This window comes from Malus domestica, chromosome 10 (assembly GCF_042453785.1).
Source record: "Malus domestica chromosome 10, GDT2T_hap1".
Lineage (NCBI taxonomy): Eukaryota > Viridiplantae > Streptophyta > Magnoliopsida > Rosales > Rosaceae > Malus > Malus domestica.
Window position 1 is genome coordinate 4357500 of NC_091670.1, and position 13660 is coordinate 4371159.

Here is a 13660-nt window from a genome sequence, read left to right on the forward strand (position 1 = left end):
GTTTTGCCGTCATTTGGTGCTATATGTAGGGGTGGGTTCGGTACGGTTACCGTACCAAAACCCTTGTACCAATTACCGTACAAAACTTTCGATTTGGTAAAATCTATTACCATTACCATACCAAACTTTCGGTATACCGAAGTTCGGTATTGCCAAAAGTTCGGTTGGCATGAAATGGCAATGGTAATCGCCACTTTGTTTTGGGACAAAATCTTTTTTTGTTTTTTTAACCCAATTCAAGGGAAAAACTTTTTTTGGGTACCTTTATCTCATACATTATAGATTAAATTCATCATTCACAATTCACACACATAATAATTCAAATTATGCATCAAGATTCATCATGAAAATTAAGCTTACAATCCAAATAGAAGTTACAAACCAAAACAAATAGAAGTTAACAATCCAAATAGAAATTAAAGTTTCAAAGCAAATGAAAATTGGAAGTAAACTTCAAAAAGGAGAATTCATTGATCAGTTATTCAAGCTTGAGATGTCAAAGCTTTTGGAGGAGGCATTGAACTTGTAGAAGATTGAGTTTGTGTCAAGCCTACATTACAAACAAAGAAAACATATTAATTAGTAGCAAGAAGAATTAAAGTTGAAAACCATTTAATAACAAATTTACTGAAAAAATTAAAGCATATCTTTCTTGTTTTCTCTTCTTCCATTTCCTTGTAAAATTGAAGCATATCTTCCGTTGGTTCCTTGTAGAAGTTTACTTCATCTGCCCTAAGCCAACCACTAGTATGCACTAGTGCCTCCATTATTTTAGGAGTCAAGGATACCCTAAAAGGGTCCACAACCCTCCTCCCTAGGCTAAATGCATTTTCACTAGCAACAGTAGAAGTGAGGGTTACAAAGATATTTTGGCTATTTATGAAAGAATTAGGAACTCTTTTATGTTTGATTTCCACAATTTCAAGATATCCAAGTCACCAACAACAATGCTAATATAAGTAGGGTTTTATTTTCAAATTATTGGAATATTATAAATATGTGTTATATAATTATCTATTATATAATTTATAAATGATATATTATATTGTATTTTCGGTATGGTACGGTAATACCGTGGTAATGGTATCCATTACCAATACCGTACTATGAAATTTCGGTACGGTACAATACCGTACCATTACCGATTGGTACAAAAAATTTGGCACAAAATCGGTATGGCACGGTTGACAATTCGCTTGGCACGACAATTTGGCAAAAAAATCCACCCCTAGCTATATGCAGGTTATGCTTGGCTTGGACTTTGTTTCGCTTTTTTTATTGGTTGTATTTGTTTTTGGTATAGTTGCATCACAGTTTTGTCAAGCTCACGTGTTGGTCATCGCGTGGTACTTTCTTTGTGTTTTATACCTATACCAAGGTATTAAATATCGATGATATCGGAAATATCGGTAGTTCAAAAACACGGAAATTTCGATGGAAATATCAGATATTATCGATATCGATAAAAATTGAATAAAAACCACGGAAATTGTAAGAAAAACTTGGAAATTTTTATTGAAACTTTGCAGAATGTTTATTTAGTTAATTATCTATTAGTTTATCACAAAAAATTGGAAGGAAATGCATTGCATGATGAATTTAACTGATTTAAGTTGATTATATAGCGAGCTGACAAACATTGTGAGTATAGAAAATATATAGTAATTAATGAAACAAGTTTAAACACACCATAATCATTTATATATAATGAATTAGTACAATATTTTACAATTTATACATTACATGGTAAGATACATGAGTGACTTAGTACCACATAAAGTTCCTATGAGGTTCAAAATTTTGACTATCTTCATAATCTCTATGTGTAGAGTAAGTGTATTGTGAAGAGTAGTCATCAAATGATAAATCCCTAAAATAGTTTTGCATGTAATTGTTAACATGCCACCCATATGAATCCGAGATTGGTTGACGTTGTCCATAAGCAAAATCATTTGAAGATTGAGTCTCAGATTCTTTCCACGAGTCGCTCAATTTCATCCCAACAGGAATGTGATATGAAGGGTAGGGAAATGGTTGGTTATGAGTATAACCATAGTTACTACTTCCCACTCCAACATAGTCCGAAGTTATAAATAACGAGTCATCTTCTTGACTTGACAAAGTCCCCTTACCTCTTTCTCTACGAGTGTAGTCCTTCCCTATGGCACCAATTCTTGGTCCTACCCGCCTACTGCCATGGTCCTCATCCTGTGTTGCATGCGTGAAGTTTGCATTTCCAGTAACTTCAAAAAACAGGGTGAAAATATTTAAGACCAAACCTCACGATCACTGACACGTGGGCTGGATATTTTGAAAGCAGGTTTAGATTTTTTTTTTCTTCTTTCAGATAACACACACAGATTGACACATGGGCTGGATATTTTGAAACAGGTTTGGATTTTTTTTTCTTCTATCGGATAACACACACACACACACACACACCCCACTTCCACAGACACACACGCACATACCACTTCCTTTTCCCTCATTCCTCTCCTCATTCATCTCCGGTTCTCCCCTCATCTTTTCTCTGTAAGTCTTCTTCCCAGAGCAAACACACACACACACACACACACACACACACACACACCCCACTTTCCCGTATTTCCCCCTTCCCCAATCCTTCGAACCTTCTCCCTCATTCATGTCTTTGTTTCTTCTCCCCCGGAGCACAGACCACCACACCCACACCCGTCGAGCACCACAGTGGCGCACACTCCGGCGAGCACCATCACCACCTGTGGACCGTTCCTCCTCCCTTTCTCACCTCCCGGGGACCACCATCAGGCAAGGGGATCCATCAAACTGTTTGATTCAAACCCGAACGGGTTTTGGGATCCGAAGAAAATAGATTTTTCATTTCTGACGATAGAGGTGCATATCTTGTGTCTAAGCCTGGATTGCAGAGAGAGATATGGGCAGCTGCGACGACACAGCCTCGGCTGCCTTTCCGACGACAGAGCCACGACGATTGTTTTGATAATATCGAATATATCGCGATATTATCGATAATATCGTGATATTTTGACGACAATTAGGGGGATACATGGGAAAATATCGGTCTCTCTGAAAAACGATAATATCGACGATATTTCGCAGATATTATCGATATTTTAGTCATTGACCTATACTAAAACCCCAAAACCGCGCTACTATTCACGGACGAAAATGTCCTCCGTTTTGATGTTGTTGTTCCGTTTGGTTTAGCTTTTTGTACAGTAAAATTACACCAATGCCCTTTGTTTGGTTGTCTTTGACGGAATTAAACTTCGTTTCACTTTTTTTGTGGTTGTATTTGTTTTTGCCACAGTTGCAGTATAGTTTTGTCAGGCCCACGTGTTGGTCATCGCGTGGTACTTTGTTTGGGTATATTTTGTTCCATTTTGTTTCCTCTTATTTCCATCTTTGTTTCGCGGTCGTTCTCACACCTCAAATCATTTTTGCCTAAAAAATTCCTGCTTCGAGTCGTCGCAAGTTTTCGTGTTGTTGCTTTCAGTCGGTGTTTTGTGCAATTGTGCAGCCTGAGTTGCTCGGAAAATATGAAATCAATGTAAGTTTTTATTTGCACCATGCGAAGACATCTGTGTTTAAGGTGAGGAGTTTTGAAATTATGTGCTTTTAATTCGAAGGATGGTGTGCTTGCTTATTGTTAATTATTTTTATTTCGTTTTGAATTTGTTAGTTTATCTTTTGTGCATCTAAGTATATCATTCCATGTTTTAGACTGGATTTTTGTGGTTTTCAGTTTGTGGGTTTTTTTGGGTGCGTGAGAAAATGTTATCCAATGGTTTGATTCAACATTTTTCCTCAATCTGTTGCAACTTTGTTGTCGCTGTGCCCCTTTGTTAAACTTTGTTTTCTGTGTTGCTTTTGTAAAATTGAAGTGGGAGTTTGACGGATTTTGATGAATCCCGCAATTTATCGACGAAAAGAACAACACCTTTTGTAATGTTTGTAGTCATTTACCCACAGATTCATAAAGTGGTGTTATTTTTATGGAGGATGGTTGTTAATCTTTTGTATTGTTAATTTCGAATCGTGTGGGTTGCTCGGAGACCACCGGGTTATGCTTTTGTTCACTTGGATCACATTAGAGATGCAGAGGATGCAATTGGTGAATTAGATGGTATATTTAGTATTTGGCTATTGATTTTTAATATGGGGTTTTCTTAGTTTATATCATTCGAATCCAGCATAAGGGAGAAGCATAAGTTCATCGGCAACATTGTTTGTGAAGCAGCATAATTAGATGGTATCTGTTTTGAGATGCATATTTCAAAATCTTCCTTATGCAACCTGTGATTTTTCACAAATTATACGTGTTCAACTAGGTCTAGGTTTATTCTTTATATAATGTGGTTGTCACCTTCGTTGGAATTTCTTCACTTTTTGACATGTGAGATATCTCAATCAAAATAATGCTCATCATATAACGTATAATTTAGTAGAACAATATTGATACCGTTGCTTTAGTTGTGAGCATTCTGTTTTCCTCTTCTAGAATTGTGACTTGCGGTCTTGCTTTTTATGATTCACTCTTTTATTTTTTATGTTAATCCTTTACTTATGCATTGATGGGTAAGTCTTTGGTTCTATATTTTGTTGAGCTTTTTAATGAGCCCAGGCTGGCTGTCCATTCCTAATGGATGAGTTTGGTTTCTGGATTAAAAGACAGTTTCTAACTATGACATCTAAGAAAAGTATAGTCTTTTTTCTCCTTTTCAGCTTATTAAACATGATTTCCTAAGTGTTTATGTTTTTAATTTGTCTATTTGCAATGTGGGAAAATTCTTATTATCTCCTTGACTATACAGTTTACCGCTTGCACACGTGTTTGACGTTTTGTTCTGCTTTCGATAAGTAATGTTTGTGTCTTTGTAATATGTGGTTTCTTTTTGAGTCATCCCTTTTGAAACATTGCTTTGCTGCTTTTATCAAACGTTCCTTATTTGATAATAATCTGGGTGAGCAATTTAGGTTTCTCTTTCAACGGTAAATATACCTTTGGGACAGATACTTAGATTCCAGTTTTGTATCCTTTTTTCCATATTAAATCCTGCTTTCCAATTTTGTATACTTAATTAAAATTACTTTTTAATTTTTATTTTTTTATATAGGTTGTATATTTGTTAATTCAGGTTTAACATCTTATATTATTTTTGAACTTAAATAAGTTCGCAGTATTAGATTGTTAGTGGGGGATCAATTCAAGATCACAATGCGATGTGCTTTGTTCTACAATTGTGTTCAAACGTTTTGGATTTCTTTCTTTATCTATACATTTGCATTAATATTGTTTGTTGTCAAGTTAGTTCTTTTCCGTGCACATCGATATATAAAGCTTGAGATTTAGGTTTTCAGTCATGTGATGCTCAAATGCTTTATTAATTAGTTGGTTAAATGTCTGGTGATCCTTTGGGGCTATAGAATATTAAATTTGTTGTCAATGCTTTGAAATTTAGCTTAGTACCATGGATACCTGATTGTTTCAAATTTGTGTTTATTTCCGCTTCACATTAATGTAAACTTATATTTATGGAAGGAAAAAAAAAACAGTTTACACCCATGCCACCTGACAGACATAGTTGTCTTTTATTTCTTTCTTAACTTATTAAAACTAACTTAGTAAGTGTTTTTCTTTTTGGTTTATGCATTTGCAGTGTGGGAAAGTAATTGATTATATCACCTTAGCCCTGCTTTTCCCTTTTGGGACAAGTGCTTCACATTTTGTTTTACTTTTGGTAATTGATTATTTGGTTTCCTCTTTAATTTGCTTTTTCCAACTATTGTTTTACTGCTTCCATAATGTGTTAAGTGTTTCATAATAGTTATTCTTTGTCATCTGTTAATGTGTGATCATTTGTCTTACTATTGTAATATGAACTGTATTTTTTTTTGTCAAATTTAGTTCTTTAATTACTTTTGGTTGGCTTATTTCTTTTCTGAGTCCTTTTTATTTTTGGAATTTCGAGTTTATGTAGTGCTTATCGGTAATAGTTATGTTAAAATTATTTTAACCATTTATTTAATTAGGAATGAAAGAAATCAATCCTTTCTTTCATATTTGTTTACAGATTTGTGTTATGTTGATTCTTATATTTATAAAATTTATTTCTCTTTTAATAGATTCAATGGAAACAGTTAAGGTCACCCATTTTGCAGAATTGCGTCCTTACATTAAAGCGGAGAAAATAAAGGTTCGTGTCTGTAGGATATGGAAATCTAGCATTCCGCAACTGTTTGCAAATACGTAACACTACAGTGTATCTTGGTTGATGAAATGGTAAGCCATCATTGTTCCATAATTTAAATTAAGTATTTTAACAGTTATAGTTATGTCATAATTATTATTTTTTTTTTCATTTGTTAGTTTGTTAATTTATATTTATGTTTATATATATATATATATATATATATATATTTAACAGTTTGATTTTTTAACATGTCTAAAGTGTTTTTTAATTCTGTTATTATTCTTTTTTTGTTTTTTTCCTTAATATGGCGTGTGATCAATTACAAAGAACAATGCGGTTGAAGCATCTACGTCAGACATCGATTGTGAACTGGTAGCATCAAAGATTGACGCTGGTAGTTGTTACGAAATCATGAATTTTAGCACAATCAAAATCAGAGGACGGTATAAAGTGGTGTCGCATGAAACCCAGGTTATATTCATTGGTACAACAGTGTTTAAAAAATTGTCTACTGTCTTTCCACCTATCCTTCAACATCGGTTTTTCCTACTAGATTTCAACATGCTCTATCCCCGTCTGAACAAAGATGATATTCTTACAGGTAACATCAATACGTGTATATCTGTCTATATATATGTGTGTGTGTGTGTGTGTGTATCTACATGTCCATCAATTAAAAACATTTATGTTGTTTTTTTCACTAAAATGAGTTTTCACATTATTTTTGTATTAACTTTTTAAATTGTAAGATGTGATTGGCCGTATAACTGCGGTCCAGCAATTGGAATCAAAACAGATTAATCAAAGAATAGCGCAAAAGTGTGACATACACATTGAGAATATCAGGTTGTTCTTTTCTTTAACTGTTGCAATTCCAATTTGTTAATATCATTTTCTTTGTTAGGCTGGGAAGAAAATTTACTGTTTGTTTCTCATTTGTTTTGTGCACAGAAAAGAAGAATTGTCTATTACATTGTGGGCAAATATTGTAGAAACTTTTTGTTCTTTATTGATCCAGAAGTTGTCTTTGCCGATTATTGTTGTATTTACAAATTTAAAAGTCAAGATTTACCTAGGTAGCTCATTTAATTAAAACCCACTTTTTCTATCTTTATTTGGATATGTTCTTACATTTCTTGCTATAAACTGTTCCACTCTTTTATCATTATGGAATTTTAGTGTATTTGATTGCTACTCTTGATGACAGAATTTAGATGTCTTATTTTTTTTCTTTTTTATTTCTTATTTATAAAATGTTAGAACCTGTTTGTTACAGTTTGTATTTCGTTTCTAGCATTGCATGTTCAAATTATTTTACCACATTTTTATATGTATCCATTACACTTTTTTCCTCGCATTTAAACATCTATCATCCAATTAAAAACATTTACTCATCTATGATATTTGCTAGGGTAAAGTACAAAAAACTACCTCAACTATTAGTGTAACGACACTTTCATACCTTATTTTTTAAAATTGACAATGTCATACCTTATCTTTAGAATTTGGTCCAATTTTATACCTTCCGTTACTTGGCCATTTACTTTTCAGTTAAATGCTGACGTGGTTTGATCCGGGACCCAATTTTTATTAAAAAATTAATAAAATATTATTAAAAACTAAAAAAAATCATTTAATAATTTTTAAATATTAAAATAATAAAGAAAAGTTATTAAAAAAAAACCCGTCAGTAAACCCCCCCAGCGAAAGAAGAAGAAGAAGAAGAAAAAGGAGGATAAAAAAAAAAAACCAAATCAAACCCAGTTCCCCCCCCCCCCCCCCGCCCGGAGCAACCCAGTTCTTCTTCCTCTTCTTCTTCTTCTTCTTCTTGTTGAACCTAGATTCGGGTTTTTTTTTTCTTTTTTTTTCTTGTTGAACCCAGGTTCGGTTTTTTTTTTTTTTTAGGTTCTTTTCCTCCTCCTCAAGGGAGCTGGAAGGGGACAGAAGATGAAGATGGGGGAGAAGAGAGAGAAGGCGGGGAAGGGAAGGGTTTTTTTTTTTAATTTTTTTTAATTTTTTTTTAATATTTAAAAATTATTAAAATATATTTTTTTAGTTTTTAATAATTTTTTATGGGTTCCGGATCAAGCCACGTCAGCATTTAACTGAAAAGTAAATGGCCAAGTAACGAAAGGTGTAACATTGGACCAAATTCTAAAGATGAGGTATGACATTGTCAATTTTAAAAGATGAGGTATGAAAGTGTCGTTACACTAATAGTTGAGGTAGTTTTTTGTACTTTACCCTATTTGCTAATATTTGTTTTACAATTATGTTATTATTTTTTGCCATCAACAGAGAACATCGTCTTGAATAGTACTGGCTCCTCCCTTTTTTTCATCGACTCAGACATCCTGGAGGTTAACTCATATAAATCAAAGTTAGTGCACTTCTAAAATTGTCCTTCATGTTCAAACCTCTAAACATGTTGATTTTTCAAAATTTCTTATTTTCTTTTTAAACTTGCAGGTTCTCAACCTGTAAAGTCCCTGTAAAAATACTGCCTCCTTCTTCAAGGCAGGCAAATGAGGCTGAAATTTTGCGTACAGCAAGAAGAGTAACAATAGACGAGCTGGCCTTTTTGGATCCTGATTTGTATAAGGTATACAAACGATTTATGCTTTTCTATCTTTAAAAAAAAACATTTACCTGCATTTTTACATATTGAACAAAAACTAATTTTGTTGTTGCTCTTTTATGATACATGTGTCATAAAACATTTAACAAAATGATACATTCCTATGTAAAGCATCTGTCAAACATTTTGACACACGTTATGATTGGTGGTACAATGCTTGCCTTAGCTGTGTCAAACAAATGCACAAGGACCCATCGACCGGACAACTCATCTGTCAGAAACACACCAACCAAAGTCCAACACCATGGTAACATTCAATATGCAAGTTTGTTACTCTGTCTTTTTTTTACTTTTTCTACGATTTTCAATTCCATGTTGTTTCTTTCCAACTAAAAAATGACTTCAAATCTGTGACCTCTGTTCTTTAAACTTCTTTGCTCTGATTGTTAACAATGAGTTATAAGCCATAAAAAAAATAAAAAATAAAATAAAATAAAACTCATGGAATTCAGTTTTTAAATATAGGTACAAAGTTAATTTGATTCTTGAAGACATCACTAATGAAATTAGTGCTTTGATAATTGGCAAAGCTGGAGAAAAACTCTTTGGTATGCCCTGCAAAGATTTGGTCATGAATCAGAGATTGATTAACCAACAACAACTGTCAAATGAGTTTTTGCGACTGATTGGACAAAAGAAGATTTTCCACTTGCGATTCGGAAATAGAAAAAATAGTTTCAACTCAAGTGATGTGTTGGTTTATAATGTGTCCGATGATACAGCTATAGAACCAATAACTCCACAAATCTTACCAAGAGCAGTCGCAATATCTTCCACTACTGTATCATCTTCGACCTCACCACCTGAAACAAGCGGAGAATCAAATAAACGAAAGAGGGAGTCTGTGAGGAAAGCTCTTTTTACTGGCAGTGAACAAAGGTATAGATTCAAAATCCGTAGTACCATAAAATCTGATACTTTTATTTCACTTCCCTGTGTTCAAATATTCATATCTTCTGGCTATCTTGCTTTGCTTAATATATACCTATCAAGAATCTTTTCTTTTTTTTTTAAAGACAAAATTTGTAAAATCTCGTTCCTGGATTTCACTGTTATAATCTACGTAATTGTATTATTGAGATTTTATGTTATTTTTGAGAAATTATATTAATTTATTTGGATTTAGGTTTTAATTAAATTAGTTACGAAGTTTGAAGTTTAGAAAGTAATTATCTAAAATTCGTAGACCTTTCGAGGTCACAATTTATATTTTTGGAGAGATCTCGAAATCACGAACGCATAGGCGAAAGCCGTTTGCGAGTCTGAATTATACGGTATAGTTATGGACGTTTGAAGTTGTGAACTATAGATTGTGGGAATTATTAAATTCCCACATGTGGGTTAAAGGTTAAGTTAGTTTTTTTTTTTTAAAAAAAAGGGGGGGGGGACCAACCAGATTTTTAGAGGGGGAGAAGAACCAATCAGAAAAATGGAAAAAGAAGGGGAAAGGAGAGAGACCCGAAATGGGTCATTTTGGACCCACGAACCACCATAGTTGACCCGCTCATATCTTCTTCATCCGAGCTCCGTTTTGAGTGATCTTAGTGTCCATGGAAAGCTCTTGACGAGCCCTACAACCTTGTGGTGTTAGATTTCCCATTTTCTTATCCACTTTTCCAATTCGAGGCAGCAAAGTCCCGTGGGTTTTCCGGTGATTCCGGCAACCATTTCATTCAAGTGAGGTATGAAACTTCATCTACTCTTCATAATCTCCAAGTTGGTATGCTTGGTTTGTGTTTTCGTATTCGTTTTAGAGTTTGGTGTTTAGAACCCTAGAAATCCGGTTTTCCCCGATGAATTTGGATGGTTTCCGGTTAGAATTTGTTGTTGGCCTAGTTGTGAATAATGTTTCCCTTATTGAGATCTTCATTCTTGTAAAATTTGAGAATTTTTGAAAAAAGTCAAATTTTTCGATGTGTGGCATTCGATTTATGAAATGTTGTTGGTTGAGTATATTTAGATAGGTCCACCACTTGGATATTCTAACAATTGAAGATACTTTAAATTCTTATATTTATATCATTTGTGAATATGGCTTGGTGTTATAAATGTGATTTTATATATTTAGTCGTAGACATATGTTTATTAACATGATTTGGCTTGTGTACTGATGATGGTTGTGATATATGTGAGTTTAATTATCTTTTTAGTAATGTGAATGATGAGTATGATTATTTTTATGACAATGTGTCACATCCCGACCTGGGGCGGATCACTTCCCGGGTCCCGTTCCACCACCGTAGCACGATATTGTCCGCTTTGAGCCCCGACCACGCCCTCACGGTTTTGTTTATGGGAATTCACGAGCAACTTCCCAGTGGGTCACCCATCCTGGGAGTGCTCTGGCCTCCTTCTCGCTTAACTTCAAAGTTCCTACGGAACCTGAAGCCAGTGAGCTCCCAAAAAGCCTCGTTCTAGGTAGGGATGTGAATATACATTTAAGGATCACTCCTCTGGGCGATGTGGGATGTTACACAATGTGATCCTAGAATCCTATTAGAAGTATGTTGTAGCACTTATATACTTGAGTGACATATTAGTGATGGCCTTGAGAAGTTGATGGTGTAGATGGCTACGTTGTAACTCATAGGGGTTGAGATGTGGATAAGTGGTATGATGTATGTGTGTTGATCTAACTACCCCATGTAGCAAAGGTAAATAGATGATCCTGCTTGGTATATCCGCGATGGGGGATCATATGAATTCAGGAGTGATCATGCTTGGTATATCCGCAATGGGTGATCACTACCTGCACGAAGATATTATGCCTATGGTTCTGCTTGGTATATCCGCGATTGAGGACCATACGCATTTTAGAGGGGATGATGATTAGTTGTGCTTGGTACATTTTGATAGGCGATCATAATTTAATGTGGATTCCGTTGAGTAATGGTCTGGAATCCCTTCTACTCCGCGATTCCGTTGAGTGATGGTCCGGAATCGTATCCTAATTTGGATTCCGTTGAGTGGTCCAGAATCCCTTTGGTGTCTTTGTTTTCAGCTTCAAAGATGTAGGCTTCGGCCGAACTATGTTGCTCTAACCCTACTTGTCATGGTGTTATATGAGAATATGGGTGTGAGATGTTGTGATTGTTTCAGACGAACCATTGGATGTCTGGGTGACTCCTTCGGAGTTTGCGAATGTTTGGTATTAATTTCTTATGAATGATTTATATTCAAAGTTTATAAACTGTGATTGACGGTTGGTTTTATCACCATTATCACACACTTTGTATTATTGTCGCTCACCTGAGCTTCACAACTTATCCAAGTTCTGAATTGCCCAGTGCACCATTTCCATGATGTAGGCACTAATTTTGCATATGACAGGTCTGAGTAGATTATAAGAAATCGCTTGATATTTTGGTTCCGTTGAGTGGTCCGGAACCCGATGTGGTTGGATTTCGTTGAGTGGTCCGGAATCCTTACTCTTGCACATTCCAAACAGTTAGTCTAGAACCTAGATTCGAGTGAATGGGAATTATCCATAGACCTTGTGAATATAAATTAGAATTACTATGTTATTACTCATAAACCAAGTAAGGAATTATATAGAGTTCTTTAACTAAATACGTGAAATGATATGTTATCGTATTGATTGATTAATGTAGTTAAATGCTAAGATCATGCATCCTTGATTCATGAATGGATTAATTGACGGGATTGTGGAGTGATGTTGGATATGATGGTTATTATTATGATTATTTTAGTGATCAATGTGGTGTGAGAATAATATTGTGCTTCGTTGGTTATTGGATAAGTTACATGCTGTGGATGGAGGTATCATGTTGAAATCATATGGATTTATATGATGGATGAAATGGAAACCTTGAATGTCATGTGGGTTTGTTATGCAACCCTAAGTTTAGTAATTTCATGCTTGTCAAGTTCTATTGATTGATTGAGAAATGTTATGCCTTTCGGCTTAAACGGACTGTGATATATGTCAATTATAGTGGTTGGTGAACTACGAATGGCTTGATCCCTATTGAGAGTACGTAGGCAGTTTAACGAGGAGGTTAGATGCAGCCATAAAGTATACGAAAAATTCTATGCAATTCGAGGCATGGCATGTGCTTGATACATATCCTGGGGGACGGGTATGTTAGATATGTGGTTATTTGATGACGTCACGTGTCGATCCCGAACGTATGTCGGGATCGGGGCGTGAAAAAATTTGAGTAAAGAGATACGAATTATAGTTGGACAACATTTTTTATGTTTTATCCAATTAAATGTGCTCATTAGTCATGGTCATTTAAAACAGTGAAGCAAAAGAAATTTCAGAAGTTGACTCGAAAGAATTTGATGAAATGCCTATCAAATTGCTGAAAAAAAAATCACCTCCAGCTTCTGCAAAAACAGATAGTCCCTCTAAAAATTAACTAGGTCAGTATGGTTTCATTTTGCTAAATTCTTTGCTTCAAAACTACTCAGTTGTGAACTTAATCACTGTCTAAATGCCTTGCATTATTTCTCTCTGTACAGGATGGTTTCTCAATGTCAACACTGATAATGCTCCTGCTACAAGACGTTTCCTCCTCTGCTACAGTATATTTTGCATCTTTTCCTACTTTGTATTAAACATTGTCTAATATCTTTGGTGGTTTGTAAATACCACTTTCTGCTCAAAGCTGGACAATATTTTTTACACCTTCGTATACCAGCATTTGTTAATTTTTTGTGTACAGAAGCTGGTTTAGTTTTTAGAGCACAAAGAACAGCTAAAGTAGAATATATAGCTCCAATATTTTTTGTATTCCTGTATGAAAGTATCTACTAATTTTTTGTTTGTAAATATGATCATCCTAATCCAAAAACAGTTATA

At 34.6% G+C, this 13660-nt stretch overlaps 1 long non-coding RNA gene across 3 annotated transcripts; it reads left to right on the forward strand.

Annotated features, from left to right (window-relative positions):
- The first annotated feature begins 9331 nt into the window (after nucleotides 1-9331).
- On the forward strand, nucleotides 9332-13660 carry LOC139188829 (uncharacterized). 3 transcript variants are annotated; one of them, XR_011572169.1, is made up of 3 exons: nucleotides 9332-9711; nucleotides 13100-13221; nucleotides 13321-13660. It is a non-coding gene; the product is annotated as an uncharacterized lncRNA (long non-coding RNA). The 3 variants fall into 3 exon arrangements; XR_011572170.1 differs by lacking the exon at nucleotides 9332-9711 and adding an exon at nucleotides 10250-10514 and having other exon boundaries at nucleotides 12789-13221; XR_011572171.1 differs by lacking the exon at nucleotides 9332-9711 and adding an exon at nucleotides 10250-10514.